Genomic DNA, 22,185 nt, shown 5'->3' on the forward strand with positions numbered 1-22,185 from the left:
CAAATTTATTGTAAAAAAAAACTCCAAACTTTTATAAATTGCGCCTAAAAGTATACACTATCAATACACTCTTTTCTGTACTTAACTTTATTTTGGGTAATGTATTGAGGAGCACAACTAGTATGAAATTTCAAATAATCGAACTTTTTATCACATATCGATAGGTTATATCTTTAAAAATAACATACTAAACTTTTCAATCGATATCTGACAGTATTTTTGAGTTACAGGCTTCTAAAGTGTAGCCGCTCTGTTCAATCAGCTCCGTCAGTTCATGTTCAAAAGCAATTTTTTCGGAAAAACATTTTTCGTATTTGCTCCAGTGATTACTCGGAGACAAATGGTCGAATCAGTAACCAATTTCTACTGTACATAATTCTCCACACAAAGACCTACCAATGATCAGGTAGCAATACGTGTGCCCTTTGATATTTAAAATAATTTCAAAAGTAATAAGACAATAAATAATTTAATAATTTGGCTATATTTTATATTTAAATCAAAATTGTTGCCTACATTTTGGGGTGAAGCTTAGATCAAAAGTTCGTTCAAAAACCGCGTTTTGTTTTACTACTACAAAATACCACGTAATCAGCTAAGACAAGTAAAAATGTGGAATAGATTCGAGATAATATCTATCCACTTAATAACCTCACAGAAGCTCCTACGCAGGTTTTCAATTTCCAATGCTAATGGAAAGATTTATACTAGACTAAAATATTGTTCTGCTTAAAAAATTCATATTTCAGAAATATTTCTTACATTAAGGCAGACAACTAAAGACAACAAAATACAAACTTCCGAAAAGCAAGGCTTAAGACCCTGCTTATTGATACCGAAACAGAATATATTAGGTTTAAAGGAGAATATGTTAATTAAATAAAACAAGGCTGACAGTAGTATAAATGTACATACAAACTACGTATATTTGTTCAATTTTCTTTCTTGCTAAATAGACTCGTAATTTGAAAATGTTGCCTACATTTCAGCGCGAACTTAATTTTAGAAAGAAAAAGCTACCATTTTTATTTGTTTTAATATTATATGTTCAGTCTAATAAAAGTTTACGAACAGATAAGTATGTAGTATGATATATAAGTTTAGGTTAAGTTGTCTCTTCATTAACTGTTATATAAAAGCGGTCATCTTTTACGATAAAAAAAAATAAAGTTTGTGATTAGAAACACGAAGCTTAACATGCATAAAACTGTGTTCCTGCACACACTAGACACCACTTTTTGTGCTTATAGTGATGCAACCCTGGTGCATTGGTTGCTTAAAAAATTAATAAGAGGCTCTACAAACAATGCAAACTTGCGTTTATTCGAGTAGAAATTTAAAAATTTTCTTAAAAATGTTTAAACCACCTCTCTATCTTAAGATTATGCGAAGATTCTCACGCTAAATAATGCAAGATGAGATTCCCTTCAAAGACCATTATATCAATGACCCTTACATTTGGACATTACATGTCGTATCTTCTAACACAAAACTCGTTTCTTGCATATTACCGATTTCGATTTGATTCGTTATAATAGCTATTTATTACATATGTATTCGAATTTATAAAATTAATCCATAGTAATGGTATAAAGAGCAAATTCTATATTTTTTGAGGTTCTTTTCAAGTCTAAACTTTTTTGAATTCTTATGTTCAAATTTCTCCGGCATTACCCATACTTCTAAAGATTTCTCTAGAGTTAAGTTTAGATTAAAACATTTAGGTCTATGCAAACGAAACTACACAGTTTTATAAGCATGACCGTGCTTTAAGTCGCTCAGCATTAAGTGAAGAACTGTTTGTCGCTATAAGAATAATATTATATGATCAAATTTGACCGGACCATGATTTTCATGACAACGCTTAAGCCAATTTCCCATACACTTGCCATAAGTCTCGGCAGGGATGGCTTTCAGTGCCTTCAATAAACTTTGGATTTTCCGGTATCGGCAAATTTTTGGAGCGGCATTCACATAACATAAACCACAGCAGTTATTCGGATCCACTGCTATATTGCTGATACCAACACGCCGATTTTCAAGCACTGAGTCTGTAACCTTCTCGATATTAACTTCATAACCAGAGGTGGGTGAACGACTCATATGAGGAAAGTTTTCGATGAATTCACGAAATCCTGTGTGCTTCTAAAATACTTGTGTTCGGGAAAAAAAACCCCCCTTAAAATACTTCTGCATAATTTTTCATTATATATTAACAATTTCGTAGCTGGCATTTTATTAAAATCATAAAATATCAAGCGAACTCGTTATTCAATTTTTTTTTCCATTGTAAAAATCGCTAGGCAAACTTTTTGCGTCGTAAACAAACAGCTGACAAACGCACGCTAGTTGGCACATGGAGATCAAACAGGGAAAATAACTTTATCGATTCGGCTTGGTAGATAAAATGTTTTAATCCGGGTCAAATTTGATCAGATGGTTACATGACATCTAAGTTATATTGTTACTAAAATATGCTCCCAGAAACACTTCGAGAGAACTCGAAACAATACCTTTGCAGTTTAACCGAGTTTTTTTCGCACGCCACTGTACCAATCATACACAAATTACAAACTCACAAGTCAGCATGTGTAAGTACGAGTGAAATCTTGACAAATGCAAGTATGCAACGAATTAAGTGTCCAAATAACCTGTCGCAAAAGCCAAAGGGCAACACTTACAAACGATGACATGAATTGGCGGACGAAGCGAAAGCATTGCCGTTGGATTGGCAAAAATGCTGAGCGGTCACGTGGAAAATTGCAAATACGACTTTCAACGACATTTGACTTGGCACAAAGTGCCCTATTTTATGTCAAAACAAAATGCAACAACAACAACAACAGCAATGACAACGAGCAAAAGTGCCACACATTGTGGCAAATCATAATAACACACATAATAATAAAAGTAATAAAAATATTAGAGCGCAATAAATGGCAAATGAGGAGGAGAAAATTTGGCAACAACAGCAACAAACTAAACGCCACAGAAATAGGATGTAGAATAGGATGAATGAAGTGCACAATGTTGCACGCTGCATTGCACAAAACTGTCAAAGCGAATGCGCAATATTTGCACGTTCAATAAAAGTCAAAATATTGAAGGCAAAGCGGCAAATTACTAAACAACAACAACGACAGCAACACACCAATCAAAGCCAATGGGCGTTAAAAAGCAGCGAGTGTGGCAAGTATGTAATGTGTGGCAAGCATGCTCAACCGACGCTGGCAATATTACACCTACCAGCTGTCTGTCTGTCTGTCTGCCGCGGCGCTGGCATAGCATGTGAGCCACATTAAGGTTAAAGCGAGCGTTGAACGGTGCAGCAACAGCAAAAACAATAAAGTTTACCACCAACACAAGCACACAGGCAGACGGACATTTTGCACAGCAACGGCATATTGCTTAATAGAACAGAACGAATTCGGTTGCACGTTGCATGTGCCGCACACACGAAGCAAACGTCATAACTGCAATAAATATTGACTGAGTATGTTCAAAGCACAAATCAGCAACAACAAAAACAACTAGACAGATATCGAAAGGAGGCGAGAAAACCTCGTTGCGCGTTGGAAAGATGCAGTAAACCATGCAGTAATGAGCAAATATGCACTCTGCTGGAAAAATTGCAACAACAATAATAGCAACAACGTTATAGTTTTGCTATAAAAATTATATTAGCCACATTTGAAGGTAAAGAAGATTTGAAAAAAAAATTAGAGGCAATTTACTAGATGTCACCATAAATCGAGGCAATTTTGTGCTGAAGTTGTTGTAAATAGATATTGTATATAAAACTTCGTTTAATTTTGCTTGTTTAAGGTACTATGAGGAGTGCCCAATTTATATTATATGTATGTATACTATTTATATATGTCCATAAAATGTAATAGTTGAAAGCTGAAGACAATAAATGCCGGTTTAACCCATCAGTGATGAGACTAAGTCATGACGACCCGTTTTTTTTTCAATTCACTAATTCATGTTAAGGTCTCGTTGTAATGATGAATAAATTATTTCCTTTCCGTTTAAAAAGCATGCGTGTAGATGGACAAAATATTCTGTACTAGGGAAATCATATTATATTTTTCTTTCTCTTCATACTGAGGTAATGAGGTTAGGTTAGGTAAACAGGTTGCTATTTGTAAGGTCAGCGTTATACGATTTTCTCACTTGACAATTGTGATGCCCAGAAATTCTGAGTATGGATCAAAACGATAGTAAAAGGCCTTTATATATAAACGTTAGCTACGAATAAAAAATAAACAGTCCGGGACAGCGTTCAGCAGGCAGAGGCGGTTGCACTGAATTCTTTATACATTCCTAGTGCCTATGATCTCTTTAGCGACATAGCGGGTGTTTTGGCGCCAATTAAAAAAACCATTCATGCCAGCAATATAAGCTTTAATGTATAAACAACCCCAATATGATTTTTTAGGCTTATGTCGTAGGCACGGCAGCAGAGAAGCTTCCAGCGCGGCAACGGTATCGTCCAAAGACTTCTTGGAAGTCTACTACTAGTATGTGTTTAGCCATCAAAGTCTACAATCCTATTAAGCTACCGCTTTAGGCTTATAACTATCACAGGAAACCTACCACCTCGAATAAGCATTAATTTCAACATAGATCAAAACATCAATATCGAAAAGTCTTCGAAGTTGTAACCGTTTATCGAAAAATGCTTTTGTTTCGGCAGTATGCATAACAGCTTTGGAATTGCAAAAAAAATTCTATAGAAATCACGATGGCCTATTCTCCAGTAGGAGATTCGCTGAAGGTATGACAACCGATATGCTTCAACCTAAGTCTGGCTAGCGCTAGATAGTGGAGAAAAAAGTTTCTAGTCGTTTCCACCTCAACACCTCCATGCAACTTTGATAAATTGCGTCTTCCAAAATATTTAGCCTTACCTCCTGACTGACAATAGAACAGTGTTCAGTTAGAACTCCTATAATTTCGGTGAGATGCACCTGACTAAGAGCAAGTAACTCTATAGACCTCTTACGTTCCATTATGAACCAGAAAGATTTCGCAATTGTTAAAGTTTTTATTATTCGTCGCAGCTTTTTTCAACTGAAAACGAGTAAAATCGCGCCCAAATCAACTGTTCAAGGTGTTTTAATCCAGATATCAAGTAATATCAAATTAGCTTCACCAAACTATTTATTGGGAAATTTTCATATTATGTAGTATAGTCAGTAGACTGAATTGAAGAAATATAAATTTTGCTACGCTATAATGGGGATCAGTCCAAAAGCACTCGGGGAAACTTTATAGAGATATACTGTGGCACAACTACCACGGCACAATAAGATCACCGTGACATATCTAGAACATTTATTGATCCACAGAATAGCTTCTTTGTGTTATCTCCATATATAATGACGGATATCTATGGATGATATGTATGGAATAGCATAGAAGAGCATGGAACAACATGGAACAACAACACTTTAATGGGGATAGAGCTTACAACATTTTTAAAAGTTAAATGTTTTAAAATAGAGGAAAAGTGAAGTCTCTCGCAAGTGTTAAATTAGGGTGGTACAGATATTAAAATTTTTTTTTAAATATAATTTTCTGCGAGAATACATAATATTAACGATTCTAAATATAATATGAAAAAAAATATTAATTTCAATTTCTTAAGTCTCTCGCAAGTTTTTTATTAGAGTGGTACAAACATTTATTTTTATTTTTTTGACAATTTTGCTCTAAAATACATAGTATTATCGATTCTAGATCTGAAACAAAGAAAATATTAATATTAATTTTCGGGAAACGGTTTTAATATATTGATTTGAACAAAATTTAAGAACCACCCTTATGTGCATAAAATTATATCGTAATATACTCCTACTTGCCACAAGCGCGTTAGTAAACACATCAAAGTTGAAATGACATACAAAGTAGTAAAAATTGCACGCCTCCTTAATTAAAATCAGACACAGCAATGACTGTATTTTTAAGAGAGTACCCGTTACACCCAGACAGCGCGGATGGGCGTATACACACATAATCAAATGTTAAGTAACTTCCCAGGATCAAGCAACACAATACGTGCAACAGCCGCAGACGATCGTTGATAACGCATTTGTAACATTTAATTACCGTTACTTTATTTGTTAAATCGCGCCTGAAGTTCAGAGCTGATGAAAAAATAAAATTTTGAAGCAAAAAATCTTTTATTTTTAATTTTTTTCTCTTTTAACACAGCGTAGACCGTGTGAGTAACGCAAGAGCACATTTTTCTTTCGCACCAGCAACAACAATAACCACATATAAGTAAGAAACAACAACGGCTACGCGTAAAAGTTCGAGCTGAAGGCAAATGTTGGTGGCAAAAAGGGGCGTACATTGCAGCCAAAGAGTTCGGAAAAGAACGTTATAGAATTTATTGTAGTTTGAGACAGTTTGAGGCAAGAAAAAGCAACAAAAAGAATCGAGAAAAGTGGTATAAACAAAAATGGGCGAAAAAGTTGCACAAACAAACGGTGCACGCATACACAAACATGCGTGACTGTACAGCGACGAAAAGTTACAACAACAAAAACTTGCAACAACAAGAAACATATAACTTGCACGAGAAAAACCAACAACAACACACAAGACTATAAGATTTCATTTGGCTCACATGCGGCAGGCAAGCGGACGGAGTGTGGCAAGCACATAATACCCGCATGGTTGCAGCTAAATGACGCTGCCGCAGATTGAAGCGGAAAAGTGTAGGTAATTTTTCTTCGAGACTTTAAGAGGGCAATGAAAAAAGTTGTAAATTTCCAAGAATGGCAAGCAGGGCACGCATGAGTAGTGGGCGGGCGGCAGCACTGCCGCAAACAAACACACACACAAACAATTGCACTCACACTTGCATAGTAAAAACGTGCTCACACAGGCTACTAACGACTCCCATAAGTGGCGGGACGGACAGCAGTCGTTGAGCGTGTAGCGTTGCAGCAAAGGTACACATGTGAATAAATTGCAAGTTTACTTTGATGCACGTGTATTTGCGCGGGTGTGTGTGTGTGTGTGTGCATGAGTACGTGCAACAAGTTCTCTGCGCGACATGGCATCATAATTCAACGCATAAATGCGCCACTGACACAAAGTGCTGTCGTAAAAAACACCAACAACGCACACTCACAGGCATGCGATATGCAACATGTAACATACTCACATATACAACATGCAATATACTCACATATGCAACATGCAACATACAATATGCGTACATATACTCCGCAAATTGTCGTAATGAAGTTGAAGCGCAGGGAAAAAGTGGAAATTCCTCAAGTGGAAAATAAGTTGCAAACAAATGCAACGAGTGTTTGTGCAACATTTCTGCCAAAGAAAATGTATTGTCATACTTTATTGCCCAGCATTATGGCTTTGTCGTTCTAAAGTGTATGCATTCGGTGGTAATTTATGTTGCATACCGTTGGCAAATAGGTAAGCAATGCTTGAGTTTTATGGTAGAGGGCGCTCTGCAGCAGAAGAACTTGCTATTTATAGCGGACGCTAATGTATTCATAAAAATTGAAAGAAAGTTTGATTTTAGTGCCTCTAAAAAAGCAAGCATCATAATTACCTAACGATCTTTGAAGACTGGAGCCTAAAAGTAGAGCCAGGCCCAGTGGTTCTATACAACAATCACGCAAGGAAGATAATTTTTGGAATTCCAGTCAATATTCGGCAAAACCAAAAGAGGAATTAGACCAGCAATTATGTACATCAATCACTCTGGGAATAAAATTTATTGGATTCCCGTCAATATTCGACCTCTAAGTATAACTTTTGTATTAATTTATCTGCATTGTGAAGATTTCTTCGATACTCAATATTTTCTCACAATCCTTTCAATGAAGTTAAAAATACAATTATCATATTATAATGGCTTTGTAGGTTGACAGTTATTAGAAATAGTTATAACTTGACATTTTCAACTACCCAAAAAAAGAGTTATTATTATATTTTAGACCTTACCCTCACCGAGGTTTTGCTGCCGACTTAACCACTTCAAATCAAACATCACTCTTCTCTTCAAAGATTAACTGAAAGAGAGATTTGCAACCAGTTCATTTTGTATTAGAAAACACTATAGCTTGGCGATATCCAATGATAAAATGGATTTGCCTTCAAATAACTTCGAAAGACTTTAGAAACTTGGATAAAAAAATGGAAAAGATCTGTAACCTAGCCCATTTAACCAAAGATATGGCTTCGAAACATTCAAAAGTCTACCCCAGATTACATAATAACACATCTTAGTGATGTAATAGTATACACCACCGGATGAATATTTCTCATACCGCTCTAACCGAATTTTACTCCAGTATAATTTCGACAAATGTTCTCTGTTATTATTACCAGATTGAAATCTTTTAATCAAGTTTTTTGTGAGATTTACTTCAAAATATATATGGAATTCATATGAATCCGGAATTTTGAAAAACTTTCTATAATTTCTATTATTATTATTCAGATAATAATTTGTTATAAGATCTCGTAAAGTAAAAATTATGAAGCTAGGATACACTGAAGCTAAATAGGTTTCAAAAACATCGTGTTTCTAAAAACTTCAATTTTTATAATCTTTTTCTTCACCTATTTAAAATATATTTGTACGATTTGCTGTTCTTTAACGTTAACTCCAAGTTAGGGTATGCCCAACCTGTTATCAACGGCATCGAGTCACTTCGTGATAAGACTAATATGGAATCAAAAGTAACTGCAAAGCTGACGAGTTGGCAAGAATAGGCACTTTAGCTTTGTTATCAATGAAATGGTTACAGGTCGAAGCTTCCAGCGTATGGTGCGTTCTACTACTTTATAACTAGACTTCGCGTAGTTCTTGCGTTATCACAAGATGTTTTTGGCTTCAAATGGATCGCAAGAGATTCAGTAAGCTTTTTGTCCACACTAAGGCTAGTCTTTCTCTAGTTGTAGGGCCCCTAACTGGTCATTACCCCATCGGTGTGCTCACCGTAAGCTTAAGAATCGTACCGGATGCCAGCTGTAGAAGCTTTGGAAGAAGACGAAGTAGAGTAGAGCTATTATGTGCAAAGAAATTTCAATTCTCTAGCCGAAAATATTATCTCAGCTTCCAGTACCAATAAATTTTTGATTCAGCAGTGATACTTTGTTGGCACACATGTATATGTAGTTGGGAAATAGAGATTACCAACAATCTATTCAGAGCGATTTCGCCAAAAACAGAGAGGGAAAAATATATTGTAGTTACTATTATGTAGGTATGTTTTCACACATGGAGTTAAGTGTTGACTGTTTCGAAACTAATTTAAATTAAAAATTTTATTTTTCATTTCAGCTTTTTCGAAAATTGAACTGAACTAAATGCAATTTTCTTGGAACTTGCAAACGCAAACCTTTATTACACATTATTCACAACTCATGCGCAAGGTTGCATTCGAACTGTCAATTAAAAGTATCCGTAATCATTATATCGGATATTGCTCCGCCAACACTGAGTTCACTGCAACTTTGGCGGCACAAACAAATGTAAATTTTCACCGTTATTTGTCATACGATTTTGATTTATTGCTTTCGCTGTTGTTAGCTACTCAGCAGGCGCTCGCTTTACCCGAAAGCAACGACCTATAGCGACTGCTGGTCAATTTCTCTCTGCCAAGGTGTGTTTCTACGTGTTGCTTTCCTTAGAATTCGCAAATAATCGGTGTACACCTTTGAACTGCGGGTTAATCGCTTGTGATTTTTCTTGCAGCTCGCATGTTTTTGTTGTTGCCATAATTGTTGCCTAGCTGTTTTCTAAATTTTTGCAATTTTCTTCGTTTCTACGGCGTAGCATTGCTGGCCCTACATATCGCTATAATTTCTCGAGCTTTTCTCCGTCGCTGCGTTAATTACATTTGTTGTTGTTTTTCTTATGTTCATTTTTGTTGTTGTTGTGGCTGCCTCATAAACTTTATTCTTGCATATTTTCTATTATTAATGTACTTTTTCTTACTTGCTGTTGATTTTTCCCGCCATCACAACAACACTACGATAAAGATTGCTGCAAGCCAACCCATCTATATTGCCCTTTTGCTTGGCCACGCTCGATTCGGCACACGTGGCTGGTGGGCATTTTGTGTGTATATGTGTATGTGCTTGCGATATTTGTTGCTGCCATAATTATAATTTCTGCCTTTTCCCTCAGCTCTTTAGTTTTCTTTTGTGTTTATACTATAGGTACATGTGGTTGTTGTTGCTGCCGCTTTTAATCGCTTTATTAATTGCTACCGCGAATCACACAATTTTCACTTTTTTCTTTGAATTTTTTTCCGTTGCTTTGCTTTAAGTGGAGCTTCTAGCAGTAAGTTTCGTTTTTATGATTTTGTTCCACAAATGCCAACAACGTTGTTTCGGACCTTTATTGCTCTTTTTTTATAAGCCTACGTTGGTTTTATATGCCACTACATAGGTACTTATATATTAAGATATATTTGACCTTATGTTTAACGGCGTCTTCAATACTTTCTTTGGTAATTATATGTGAATAAAACATTAAAATTTAACTTTTTGGCAAAAGTCGTGTATTTTGTTGGCATAAATTTTAGCATCTAAAAAACTTTTATCATATTTAATTAGCTTATATGAAAGTGTCAATTTATCTGGTTACAAATTGTTATATGTATATACTACAAAGGCAGCTCATTTATATTACTAATTATTCAAGTAATACATACTCGGTTGGGTAAAAAAACACTTTGTGTTCTGGAAAATTGTTTGGCAGACATCTGTATGGGCTCTTTATTTTAATAGAAAAATAAACGGTTTTCAGTTTTCATAGATCAGCATCTGCTTTTTATATTTTATTAATATTTCGAATCTTATATTTGTAGAAAGTTGAATATTATACAAATCTCGTCTATAAAATAAAATTTATTGAAGGTTAAAGTTAAATTACACTGGTCTCCAGTGGTTTTGTTGCCCTATATATAAGATCAGTCTCGAATAAATTTGTTCATGAAACTGTCAACGATTTGGTAGAATTCGCTCTCGTTTATTTTTAAATCCTTATTTTAAACAAAAAAGCAGATATATTTCTAATAATTTTGGATACATCGAAGTAAATAGAGAGACGTATATCCAAAGCATACGTTATATTTCAATAAAGCGCCTTTTATGTGCTTTTATTTTATAATTTTCCAATATCTTTTAAAGAACTGGCAGTACTCTGACATCATGTGTCGATGCCATCAACCTTGATACCTTTCTTCTATCACTTTTAGATGCTGGTGGAATGACTCTCTATTTTCCTCATTATAATATCCTAAATTATTCGAAAATGTATTTAGCTGACTGCGGAGATAGTCTAACTCTAGGGGCAAATATGAGTATCAACATATTTGCTTTTAGAATCAGAAAATTTGTCAGCATATTTCGCACAATTTATTCTTAATTTGTACTTTATGGTCACCTAGGAAATTAGCGACTATCAACACAAAACTCTTTCATGATTCACTCTCTAGAATAGTTATCAATTTGATGAAATCTGCAACTTTCAATCATTGCTGTATCAAATATTACAACTTTCAACTTCCGTACTAAACTTCGGAGATTTTCAACAGATGTAATTAAAACAAGAAAGCTTGGACAAGTTGCTTTATCATTCCTAACTTAATTACACATTAAATCAGTGAGTTCATTTTAGAAAATAACTTTGACATAGATGCTTCACCTTCCCATTGGAATTAAATTGTTTCAGAGTAGTCCATGCGAATTACTTTTAATACGAAAGCGAGCTTTTCATTGAGTAAAACAGAACAATTTGTAAATCGTGTGTGTGATTTCTAGATATGTCCCCGTTTGATTTTTAGTAACACCTTTAAAGCTTTCGCATAACTTACGCATATATTTGGCAAGGAGCCTAAGAGTAGAGATCATGTGATATTTGTTTGCCCGAAAAAGGCCATGGAACCCTAATCATGACTGGAAAAATTAATTTTATTGCTAACAAGCCGATAATTGATTAAAATGTGAGGTAATCGATTTTGTGGGGATTTAGCAGCGATTGCCAGATAGAAATTTGTTCCATGAGGTTCTTTTTGCTTAAACTCGCTTGACACACACACATTGAACTTCTTTTTGTATCTAGCCTTATTGAAGCAACGGTTCAAAATGTTTTTTAAGCAAAATTTAACTTTAATTGGTGAGTCAAACAGTCGGATTAGCAACTGGGTGATCGTGGAAGAAGGTAAGTTGTTCTATAAGAGGAGAGGCTCTATCTTGTATATGGAGTTTAAATATGCCATATTAGATAATTAGTTAAAGAAGGTAGTTCTGAGTAACTGTGTGCGGCTGGAAGGGTGTTTGAAGTTATTCAATGAACTAAGCTGTATAGGGTAAATTACTTTCGAACTCAATAAATACTTCACTTTATTGATAATTTCCAAATTGGCCTTTCCAGAGCGTATTGCACATTTGACATCAAAATTACCGGAAGCGAATTGACGGATATGAAAACTATTTACATTAGGTATTGTGAAACACAAATCACTAAAGCCACCTATAGAAAAATTATGGATTTCTTTTTACTAGACTTTATAGGAGTATATATAATATATATCATATATCGATATATATATCATATATCATATATCGACATATATATATATATATATATATATATATATATTATATATACATGTATAGATGTTTAGATAAACTGAGCATGCTGAAGCGGTAAAACCTCAAATTTTCGTATTGACAGCAATCATTATGCACCATTTTGTCCACAAAAAGGTTAAAGAAATTTAGAACAGAAAATCAGTTCGCTTAATGACACAGAAAGCTAGAAACAAATCAAGTTCTTGTGAAAAAAAAAACTAAAAAATTCTATAAACATCGGAAAAGCATTTCCATAAGCAATTAATGGGTAAAACTGGAAAATAAAACACTGTTGTTGCCCACTATGACAGCAGCGCAACTTTAAATATCCATGTCAACACACTGCACGCAGCAACAACTTTCAATTACCACCAAAAACAGTGTCAACAGCACACCTCAACCGCCACTCGAATAATTATGACAACAATAAAAATAGCAACAACAGCAAAAACGAGTGTTTATGGTATAGAAACTTGCGTGCGGAAGAGAGAATCGCCTGACAGTGATAACACTTAACCTGTATAAGTTGTTGCTGCAACAACAACAACAACAACAAAAATAATAGTATTGAAATGTGTACAGAAAATCTCAAACCAGAAAAAAGCAAAATAAACGTGAAAAAACGTAAATTTTTGTAGACTTCATCAGAAGTAACAACAAAAACAACAACAGCATCAGCTTCCGAGCTCATCGACCACCCGACATTGTTGCAGCGCAACTCTGATGCGACAACTTTATTTCAATTGCCAAGTATTTGTTCGTGTTGTTGTTGCTGTTTATGCTGCTGTGGCTGAGTTCTCACCGCGCCAACCCCTTTCGATTGCATTGTGACAGCTTGTTGCTCATCACAGCCGTGCAGTTGCCACACATACACATACACACGTTGTTGAAGGTAAATTGTTTTATTCTTAATTGTTGTTGTTTTTGTTATTTTTTAGTGGACTTCTTTTTGTGGTTTAACCACTTTCACATTTTTTAATGGAGCCAAACAGTCATACGTACATACATACATACCTCCATACTTACTTGCCGCAATATTCACACATTGAGGTGTGGAAAGAAGCAAAATGTTATACAAATATCCATATAATATGTGTACATATATATCTGTGTATATATGTAGCTGAGTGTTCAGAAGTGTATATTGTGTATCGAGAAGCAACACCTCGGGCAACAGCTTGTCACAACGCGGCGGCGGCATGCTTTATAAAATTCAATAAATACGAGCTGACGACGCCCGAGTGGCGGTCTGGCCATAAAAAAATATTCAAAACTGGATACATATATACATAATTACACACTGATATACATTCTTACTTGCATATATTTATAGAAATTAATTTTGAGGCATATAAGAGGAGTTTTCTGTTAGTCACACTCAGATTTATTCAAAATTATTTATTGTCGGAGTTTTGGAAAATAACTCTTACTACACAGAGGACCTTTATCATCTCTACATTTGTGAAAATTTTTATACTGGACTCATGTACCTCAGGATTCTAGCAGATTCTTTAAAAATCAATTCACAAAATCTATACTTGGTTGTGTCCAATCTTTGCCCTATCTGAAGGTATGTTATTATCGAAAAATATCGATTTTAACCTTAATCGATACTATTGTACAAAACACGCTTTGATAAATATAATATAAATATAAATAAAATCTTGCCATATGTAAGTAACAAAAATACAATTTCTCTCACTTCTTTCAATATAACAACAAATAGGCCGCAGAGAGTGGGTTTTATAACCAGTTACCATGATAGTTGGATATACATAATCATATTGAATCATGACTTATACTCGGCTATCAGCTGCACCAAAACTACTTTTTGTATATTTTATGCCAATACAACAACCACAGTTCTGGGGCCAAAATATTGCGGTTAAGCAGGGTTGAGGCTAAGAAAGTGCTACATATCCTATTTTGACAAGCTAATGAGGTATTCTGCATTTTTTTGTAGTAAGTATAATACTTCAGCTTACGAGCTTTGAATTTTACGAGCAGAGAAATGGCGAATCGCAGACAGCCTTACTAACATTTTAGCCATTTCTGTCTAGCTTTTTTTGAGATATCGATCTGAAATTTTGCATACATCACTTTACCTTTAAAAAGCCGCTCATTTGTCGGAATGGCTGTTGTCGGAGCACTATAATATATAGCTGTCATATAAAATGACCGATCATAGTCAAGTCCTTGTATGGAGAACCTTTTTTATTTGTCAAGATATTTTCACCAAGTTTGGAAGAAATTATTGTTGAAGGCAACGCTACAATCTCCGTGCAAAATGTTTAGATCAGACCACTATACCATATAACGGTCATACAAACCGAACGATGCAAATCGAATAATTGAGTAGATAGAGATCTTTTGATACCCTTTTATGTTATGGAAACTGCACCTGTGAATAATATTAAAGCTTCGGTGCAACCGAAGTTAACGTTTTTTCTTGTTTTTGTATTTTATTTTAATTTAATTTAACTAACCGCCTATATTTACAAACACTTCCAAAGCTCTGCTTCGCCATAAATTCATCAAAATACAATTACAAGGCCAAGAGTTATAAATTTATATATTTTAAATTTGTATAAAAATATTTTAATCCTCTTAAAATGCTGTTATAATATAATTTGCACATTTATGTAGACATTTACTCATACATTTGCTCGTCTATGTATACATTGTACATATATCTACAAAAACTCTATGTATAGATAATTAATAAATTTAAAATTGGCTTTCAATAAATCATTTCATAAACAATTTATGCCACAAAAGTTACAGATTAGAATATTTGCATAGTAAAATTCACATTTACTTTCACATAACCTCAAAAAATATGCAAACAACTTTCTGATTAATGTCAATAAAGGCTTTGACAGACTAACGGTATTTGAAAGAACGCTTTACCAACATACAAAAGCAAATGTTTTATTTCGAACAATACAGAGTAAAATAAATAAATAACAGTAAAAAAAAAACTATATCAAAATATCATAAAGGCTACTTAAGAATTTATATAGAAAATTGCTGAAAATTTCTGTCTGCGAGCGAGCCAATATCTTAAATTTCTTAGAGATTAGCAACGAAAAGTGAAAGCTTGTCAATGAAAGTCCAAAACAAGGCAATTATTATCAAAACAAAAAAATAATAAGCTTAGAAAAAATTCAAATCAGCAATCTGCTTCTAATAAGAAGACACACATCCGCACATAAAATACATATACAACAAATACTTGTAGTATAAACAAATTGTGAGTTTCTAAACCAAATTTTACAGATAAGTGTTATTAAGACACCTTACAACGCTGACAACTAAACGTCAAGGCAAGACAACTGAGAATTCTGCATCTGAATGACAGCATAACTGTTTGCCTGACTAACTGTCTGACCGGTCAACAAATCAGTTGTAGCACACGCTGCTGAAATCTTAAGCCAAGCAAAGCTTTGTGTTTGTAATGTGCTGTTTTGTAGCGACTTCGAATGCTGTAGAAAGTCTTGCACAACATAGACTTGTACAAAAACAACAGCAACAGCCATAATAAGCAGCTTTAAGCTATACATATCGTTAAGAATTGATATTGATTGGATTTTTAAACTTTCACTTGCTGGCGTTTTCAAAGTGATTTATGGATTCTGAAACTTAATAGGAAAGATGAGAAACTGAAATTGATAAGATAACATGGAGAAAATGTCTAATGTTTATGTTTACAAAGCGCTATGTGTGGTGTGAATACGAAAGATGTTGAAAATAAATAAAATAATACAATCAAATATAGCTAAAGGCGACATAAAGAAGGCGGTATAACGATTTGGTGGTGAATCTGATTTTTAGGTTATGTTCATCATTAAATAGATTCTAATATCAAAAAAAGGTTGTCAAAATGTTTGAGTACAGAAGAGGAACACAAATGTCCGAAACATATTTAAAACATCAAAACCGTAAACTCGTGTTTGACAAATATCCAAAACAACTAAAACCTGTAAACTCGTGTTGAACAAATACTCAAAAGACTCTAAGCCTTAAACTCCTGTTTGATAAATACTCAATAATCTCAAAACATTTAACGCGTGTTTAACAAATATTCAAAAAACTCAAAACCTTAAACTCGTGTTTTCAAATATTATTATAACTTGATAACTCAAACTCGCGTTTAACATATATTCATAAAACTCGAAGCATTTAACTCGTTAATTGGAGCCTTTATATCCCTTATTATTGAAATAACAGCAATTTTTCAATTTTATAGAAGAGTAAAATAACCACCATTATAATTACTTTTGCTTAATTATAATTACAGCATTTCTTTTTCGCAACCACTTCCTTATTGTCAGGGTTTTAACCGAAAACTTGCTAACTCTACAAAAGTCACAACAATGTCAATGACAGCAAAGAGTTCAAAGAATAACCAAATCAGGAAAAAATATATAAAAAAGAATATTTATTGTATATATTCTCGTATGCCTCCATGTATGTACATATGCATATACGACAATCGTTCCTAACCTCATTTATTGTACGAATAACGCTCAGCTTAACAAAGCAGCATTCTATAGGCAGCCCGAAAGGTTTTTAGCGCTAGAAAATATAGAAATAAGATAAATAAAAAGTAACACGAACTAAAGAGAAATTAAGAGCAGAAAAAATAATAAAGAACAATTCTTATTTTCATGGCCGTAAAGGTAATGGCTTCCGCTGAACAATGATCATAAAGAAGTCAATTCAAGTTCATTGCAAACACATTGCTTTATATACATACATCTATATGCTATATATACTATACGTATATACATTTGTATGTGTTACTTTTTTTGTCACTATTTCAACGCCAAATTGAAAATATTTCTCACTAACTACAGTGGACAGCGTTGAAAATCGTAATAACAACTAAAAGCAAACTCTTTTGTTGTCTCTATTGTCATTGTCTTAAAATTCGCTAATTATTTTATTTCATTTTTTGTTTTTTTTTTTTGGCAGGCATTTTAAGTGCGACTAATTGTTTCTTGTTCGTGTTTGTATTCTCTTTTTGCTTTCTTTATTCGAGACAGACAATGCCGCCGTCGCTTCTACACGCCACCGAAAGTAACAGATTAGCGAGCGGATTAAGCGTGTCGCCATCGCGTCTGATTGACCACCGATTTGGACAGGCAATTAAACATTAATTGAGATTAAGAAACTTATATTCAATGTTGGCTGAGGATAATGTCTGATAGAAAACTAGAAAACTAAGATAGGGGCATATTGATTGTGTGGAAAGTTGATTTTGGTGGAAAGTGGAAACTTGGGAGATGAGGTTGTAGAAACTCGGTAGGTGGATTACTAACATAATAAGCAAACGATTGCATTACATTAGCTATATATTGAGGGTGAATTTGGAGCTAAAATATTTTTCGGTGAAAAAATTGTTCTTATTGTTGTTTTGTGGGGCTATAACTTTCATTTGATATTATTGAAGAGAGCGTTTTCTACGGATTTCTATCTTCTTGTACTCTTATGAGAAAGTTGACATTCAAAAAACTCGAAACCTTAGACTCGTGTTTAATAAATATTTATAAATCTCAAAACTCTAAACTCGTGTTTAACAAATATTCAAAAAACTTAAAACTTTATACTGGTGTTTAACAAATGTTAAATTTAAAAATAAAATAGAAACCTTAAACTCGTGTTTAATAAATATTCAAAAAAATCGAATACTTTAAACTCGCGTTTAACAAAGGTTATACTTAAAACACACCAAACCTTAAACTCGTGTTTAACAATCATTCTAAAAACTCAAAACTCGGTTTGATAAATATTTATGTAACTCACAACCTTAAACTCGAATTTGAAAAATATTCAAAAATATCCAAACTTTAAACTCATTTTTCACAAATATTCAAAAAAACACAAAAGTTTAAACTCGTGTTTAACAAATGTTGTACTCAAAACACACAAACCTTAAACTCGTGTTTCACAATCATTCTAAAAACTCAAAACTCGTGTTTAATAAATATTCAAAAAAATCCAGAATTTTTAACTAATTTTTAACAAATATTTAAAACCTTAAAATCGCAATTAAGAAACATTTATATACTCAAAACCTTAAAGTCGTGTTTGCCAAATTCAACTGAAATGGGATAAAAGTTTTGAAAAATGGCCAAAACCACCTTCTACCTAGCCTTCCCTGACAAGAGGGATCAAAAAATCCTAGCTAACCATGTAACCAGTCTTTTGCTCAGCAGGCTGCTAATAAAATGTTGGCTACCTAATAAAACTTTACAATATTTATCAGATACAAACAGCCGCAATGGCTTAAATTTCAAAACAACGCGCCATTAAAGACAGAGCAGAGAGCATAAAAAACGACTAAATTGCATTTAAGTGCACCAAACGCGGGCAAAGTACAAGGAAAACTCGCTGGCAGCTGATAAAAGACACAAACTTAACTGCAGATTACAATGATGCACGCAGGCATTTACAAGAGCCATCTTACCTTCGGCAAACTGAGCCCGCTCAGAAGCCTGCCGCACTAAAGTTAATGCCAGGCACAGCTCAAGTGCAACTGCAGTTTACGCGTATGTATAGGTGTGCTGTGCGTGGCAGGATAATGAAATGTGCACAATCTCGCGAACGAAAAGTTTATGTTGCCTATCCTTAGAGGCACGCCTTGCATACGCACAGCGCTTAGGTGCGGGTGTGAGGCACCCTCCTGGCTACTGCCTCCAATATTGCGCACGAATTTGGTGAAGCGTAAAACTGTTATTCGCAGCGTCGAGTTTAAGGTTTAGACTTTCTTAGCTTAACTCTCTGGCAGGTCATATCTTAGGTATCTACCCCTTCAGTACAGCAGCGCTTTCTTTACAGTCATCTTAGTGCACAACTACAACCACCACTGCGACTGTGTATATATTTCATATGGCGCAACTGCGTTTTATGTCATTTGTGTTTTATGACACACTGCACTTGAAAACTTTTAAAGTTCTGCGAGAAATTTTATAGCAGTCACAAGTCAGGCCGTTGCAAGGTAGGAGGGAATGGCGAGAAGTATAAACCAGTGTAGGAGCAATTGTACTGTGGCTTGCCGCAGTGAAAAATCTGCTTCCTTATAGATACTTCTAAGATTGTATGTTGTTTGTAATTCTCTATTTAAAACATTAAATTAGTCGGTTCGAGGTCGGAATTCGGATATAAATAGAGAGGCAATAAAAAATTGTGCTACAATTTTTCAAAGCAATGTTATTCCTTGTGTTCTAAGTTTAGAAATATATTTATTTAGAGACATTTTAGTTAGCTGGGTTTTTTCTTATTTAACTCAATATTTTATTTGACCATTACTTCTGTTAATATCGATAAGTGAAGAATTTATTCCACAAAAGCGAAGTGTCAAGGCACAACCAGAAAAAGTTGTACTGCCAAGCATTATGACTTGTCACGGCCGTGTCATAATTCTGTCAAAAATTTTCACGTTTTAAAAAACGCGATATAGTTTTATATACATAGATCTATACATTTTTATTGCCAGTGCAAAAATAAAGCAAGATATTAACTAAGTGAGATTTTTACTACGTCAAATTCAAGGACAGTTGTAGTCAAAGTAATGTAAACGTTTGCGATTTAGTTCTTTTGGCATTTTCCTAGCGTATCGTTGTAGTTGAATTGAAATTTCAGCATAATTGTTATTTATAGCTTGTTGTCTTTTGATAAATATTGCTCGAAGCACATGTCAACAAAATTAAACTACTGTCAGTTTAGTGTCATTGAATTTGACATGGAAAAAATCTCACGCTAGTCCGTAGGCGTAATATGAGCATGTAGTAAATATTTTATAAATATTGCTAATATGCATGAGGATAAGGCAAAGCTGTTTGAGAAATGTTTCGATTCCAACGCCACCTACCTGACATATTTATTAATCAAATATAATATTTGATGTCAAAGATCAAGACATGAACTAAATTGGTTGATAAGTAAAGGTTTAAGTAATATTTTAAGTTCTAGCGCCACCTATCGTAGAGCGATTTGATCCAAATATTTATTTCCAGTGATAAATATGTAATTCGAATATTACATCAGGCAAACTACACTGTAAAATGACACTTTGTGGAAGAGAGCTTGTATGGAAAACTTTTTTATTTTACAAGATATCTTCACGAAATTTGGCATGAACTATTTTTCAAAACAATGCTACTATCTCCGAATAAAAGGTTCAGATCGAATCACTATAGCAGGTAGCTGTCATACAAACTGACCGACTAAAGTCAAATTCTTGTATGGCAAACTTATTTATTTGGCAAGATATCGTCACGAAATTCGGAATGATTTATTTTCCAAAGCAATGCTATTATTTCCAAAAATATTGTTCAAGTCCTTCCTATATTATAAGCTGCCATACAAACTAACCGATTTAAGTTAAGTTCTGGTATGGAAAACTTTTTTAGTTCACAAGGTATCATCATCAAATTTAGCATTAATTATTGTCCCAGACAGCGCAATAATATCTAGTCAAATTGTTCAGTTCGAAAAACTATAGCATATAACTGCCATTCAAACTGACCGATTTAAATCAAATCCTTATATGGAAAACTTTTTTCTTTGACAAGATATTTTCACCCAATTTTGCATAGATCGTTCAAAATCAAGTAAGAAATGCACCTGTGAAGGGCATTACAGCTTCGGTGTACCAATAATTAACGTATTTTCTTATTATTTTTGGTCTGAATGCCATAACTCATAGAGAAAAATTTATTAAAAATTATGATTTAAAATACTTAAGCTAAAAAAATTCTAAAAAAAAAGTATAAATAACTGTAGTTATTACTACTCACAACAAAGTTATAGTACTCCTTTTACCTTTTCTAACTGAGCAACTTGCAAGTATTAATTTCACTGAATAACCGAAGAACCGAACCGAAAATGCACAAATAACTTTTTATGACAGCCAATAATTTTTGACGAATTTGCAAAAATCTAATAACTTTTTTAAACAAACAGCACTAGAAAATAGTTTAAATATCACTCAAAATGGCTGCAGCGCGGCAAATTCAACTCGAATTATTTTCCTGGCTTTAGTTGCCACACAAAGCGCCCAGCAAAAGTTCGTCAATGAACTTGAGTGGCGAGTTCAAAGTCAGCGTAAATATAAAAATGTGTATGTATGTAAATCAAGGTAGAATGTTGCAAGGTAACAGATTTTGCAAGAAGGAGACGTTCACTGGATGGAATAATTCGAAAATTTTATATAACTAAAATATTCATCTAAAATTTTTATATTTCGAATTTAGATAGTATTTAGTAATTCAAACACGTTCGTTTCTTAAGTCTTTTGTTAAGCACTTGTATACTATATGTAAGTACATATTCACTTATTACTCCTTTTTCTTGCTCTTTCACCACACTCTATGTAGCAAGCATACACACCAACTCGACGCGAGTTTACCCAATTCGAAAGAAGAAGACGAGTCGCTTCTATGTTGCTAACACGCACGCAGTCGCAAGAGAACTGATGGCAGCCGAGCGAGTCAAGGCAAATCACAGTCGCCGCTGAAGAAATTGCTTTTACCACAAGATCAAGTT

At 34.0% G+C, this 22,185-nt stretch overlaps 1 protein-coding gene across 1 annotated transcript in view; it reads right to left on the reverse strand.

Annotated features, from left to right (window-relative positions):
- Positions 1 to 22,185, reverse strand: part of LOC106615312 (mucin-2) — a 102,983-nt gene extending 80,798 nt beyond the window's left edge. The window contains exon 1 of the mRNA XM_036359759.2: positions 21,438 to 22,185. The gene's annotated coding sequence lies outside the window, so the exon portion shown is untranslated. The remainder of the gene's footprint in view (positions 1 to 21,437) is intronic.

The sequence above is a fragment of the Bactrocera oleae genome, chromosome 3, assembly GCF_042242935.1.
Source record: "Bactrocera oleae isolate idBacOlea1 chromosome 3, idBacOlea1, whole genome shotgun sequence".
NCBI lineage: Eukaryota > Metazoa > Arthropoda > Insecta > Diptera > Tephritidae > Bactrocera > Bactrocera oleae.